We start from the raw sequence: 3,507 nt of genomic DNA on the forward strand, positions 1-3,507 counted from the left end.
GTGTGGAAGATGAGGAGGGGCAGAGATAGAAGGTGATGCCTGGAGGCCATCAGCGGAGCTGTGCCGAGGAAGCACTGAGAGTTGCTGTGTGAAACTGGGCGCAGGGCCCACCTTGGTGCTTGGGGCCTCTCCAGGGATGATGGGAGGGGGCATCCTCACAGTAGGCATCCTCAAGCATGACTTGGCACTGATGCCTGGGCCTCCCTCAAGGAGGACTGAGTCATCCCAGGCGGAGGCAGGAACTGCAGAGGGCACCCAGACACTTGTCAGGAGCATAAACACTGCTCCTGTGAGGCAGCCTGGCGATGTCAGGGCCGCCTTCTGTGTCTGGCCTGGGCGGCTAGACCACCTCCTTGCAGCTTTCCCTTCTGGCTAGTTTTTGGATGGCCAGTGCCTTCTCTGCCTGCATGGTAGCTGCTCACCCTGCCCCTGCGATTTGCAGCAGCCTTCCAGAACTCATGGTGAGGTCTGAGTGCTGCCCAAAGTCATCCCAGAGGGGCTGCTTGAACAGTTGGACAAGAGTGGGATCTGCCTGCTTTCTTGTACTCTGGCCTCCTCCGAGGGACCTATGTGGATGGGGCACAACTGGAGGAGGAGGCCGGGTGAAGTAGGCCTCTGGAGCCAGAGTCTGCATGTTGGAAAGAGTCTGCATGTTGGAAGGAGCCAGATGCCTGGGGATGGGGGAATAGCCTGAGGGGGTTAATGTGCCAGGCCATCCTGGAGCCAGGGGGCAGATATGGGGTTGTGCATTGTACATCAGGGCTCTCTCTCAGTGTCTTCTACAGATGGATACATCTTAGCCCCATATCACTCAGCACAAATTGCTTCTCTAGCCACGTCTCATCTACTCCTATAGCCCTGGGAGTTGGCCGGACGGCAGCCCCTTGTCTGATTCACATATGAGGAAACTGAGGCTCTGGGAATCTCAATGACTTTTCCAAGGCACTATGACCCAAGTCTGGGAGAACAGGATTAGGGTAGCTTTTCCCAGTGAGAGAGAGGGCCTGAGTCTGGTCAGTCTTGGCTACTAGACTAAGCTGGTCCCTGGGAGGCTTTCCATGCCCATAGAGTCCTTGCTGGGCCCTGGGCCTCGGTCCTAGCCTATCAGTCTGTCTTTTCTTTTCTTTTTTTTTTTTAAGTTTATTTATTTTGAGAGAGAGAGAGAGTGCATGCGTGTGCATGTGCTCTCCCACAAGTGGGGGAGGGGCAGAGAGAGAGGGAGAGAGAGAATCCGAAACAGGCTCTGCACTGTCAGCACAGAGATCAACATGGGGCTCAAACTCATGAACTGGGAGATCATGACCTGAGCCCAAGGCAGACACTTAACCAAATGAGCCACCCAAGCGCCCGTGTCTGTCCTTCTGTTTGTCCACATAGTCCCCTTTGCCTCCTTTGTCGGTTTCAACAAAGTGACTCATGAGGCCTCAGCTTGGGGAGGGCCTTGAGAGACCTTCTCAGTGGCCCCTTGGAGAGGGGTGGCACCTGCCCAGGACACACAGCCCAGCTTGGTGGACAGGTGACCATATGGAGAGTTCAGACTTGACCTTCTGAGATCAGGTTCCCCTGGTCCTCATGCAGCTCCCCCCCACCCCGCCCCTGTTCTGGACCTATAGGCACCCAGTGCACATTAACACATTTATACGCCTGTGTAGACCCCACTGCTGGAGTTCTATCTCCATGCAGATGCACTTCTATGTGTGGACTCCCTACCCAACTCCCCAAACATGACCCCAGCCCACATCCCTGCTTGAATACACGGTCTCTCTCATGTGGCGACACATTCTTTCACGTGTGGACACAGGCCCTCAGATGCATAGCCTCAGGTGGCAGGCGCTGCTGCCTGGACATGAGGCTGGAACTTGGGGCCTCCCCAGTGCCTCCTGCGCAGACATGCTTAGTCACCTGAATTTGATCCAGGCAGGAGGGAGGGTGGAGGGCCTGACGTCAGCCCTCATAGCCGCCTTGTGCCGCCTGCACATCCATCTGGGCCACAGCGTGTCCTAGGCAATCACAACAACAGCAGCACAACAACTCACTTTTACAGAGCTTCCGCACTGACAGGCTCAGTTCTGAGACCGGTGTGGGCAGGATTCACACCTTTATGCCTCACAACTACCCGGGGAGGTGAGACGGCTATTACCCCATTCTGTAGATGAGGAAAATTGGGGCACAGAGGTGAGGTCACCTGCCCATGGACCCGCACCAGGAAGAGATGGAGCCTGCAGCCCGACTTCAGAGCCTGGACTCTTAACCAGCTATAGGGCCCCAGGGTGGAGCAGAAAGACGTCTGCCTTGGCTCACGATGTGAGCCCTTCCCTGGCCCTTGCTGGGTCTTACTTTCCAACGGAGAAAAGAAAAGGAAGGGAATTAGAGGAAGATGGCTTCCTGCTGTGATAACAGCCTCAGGGAAATCATATGCAAATTTTATGGGCCAGGCCACCTGTGGCCTCCGCCCACCTGCGGGCTGCAGACCTAGAGTTGGAGCTCCTGACATTGATTCATTCCCTACCACAGACTGGGGCCCCAGGCTTGTTGGGGTCCCCTTTCTGAGTCTGCTTTCCCATGTCGATCGGGAGCAGCACTATAATGATCCCTATGGGTACCACTCATTCATTCAACATAAATTTATTGAGCTACTATGTGCCAGGCACTGCTGCAGATACTGATGATCTCATGGAGACAAGGCAGACGAGAGCAATCATCTATGGACTTTATATTCTAGTAGGAGGAAAGAGGCCTACAGGGTGAGGGTGACAGGCAACAGAGTGGTCCATCTACACGGAGGAGTGGGCTAGGCCAGCCAGGCTTGGAGGGCTCCCTTCACCCTTGGCTTCCTCCTTCCTGCAAGTGGCCTGGTTCCTGAAGCCTCCCTGATACTTCAGTCGCATACACTGTCCCTCTCATCTCTTCCAGGGAGGACCCTTTGATGCTTCATCCCTGCTCACCTTCCTCACCTCCTTTAAAGAGGCCTCCCTCACCTCCTCCAGGGAAGTCTCCCTGATGTTCCAGTCCCACTCATTCTCTTACTTTCTCCAGGGAGGCATCCTTGATACTCTGGGCTCACCAACTGCTCCCTCATTCCTCTAGGTCCAGCCTTCATGTCTTTTCCTATTGCCAGTTTGGATTCCCTACCCCCTTCCCTTCTGCATGTCAACATCAACTCTGCCACCCCTGGGTTTCCACTCTTTCAACACACTGTACCAAGCACAGGGCTTCTGGATGACACCTTTGCCCACAGTCCATCTCGAAGCCTTGCATTGGCCGTACGGAATCTAGGAAGACTCTGTATCCATGGTACAGATGGAGAGACTGAGGCCCAGACTCAGGAAGGAGCCTGCTCAGGGCCCTACAGTAGGCCGACAGGCAGGATTAGAACCCAGCCCAGCCACTGGGTGCCATATGGAAACCAACTTGACAATAAAGTATTTAAGAAAAAAAAAACTAAAAAAAAAAATTAAAAAAATTTAAAAAAATAAACTGCTATGTAAAAAAAAAAAAAAAAAAATA

Source organism: Crocuta crocuta, unplaced genomic scaffold (assembly GCF_008692635.1).
Source record: "Crocuta crocuta isolate KB4526 unplaced genomic scaffold, BGI_CrCroc_1.0 scaffold149, whole genome shotgun sequence".
NCBI lineage: Eukaryota > Metazoa > Chordata > Mammalia > Carnivora > Hyaenidae > Crocuta > Crocuta crocuta.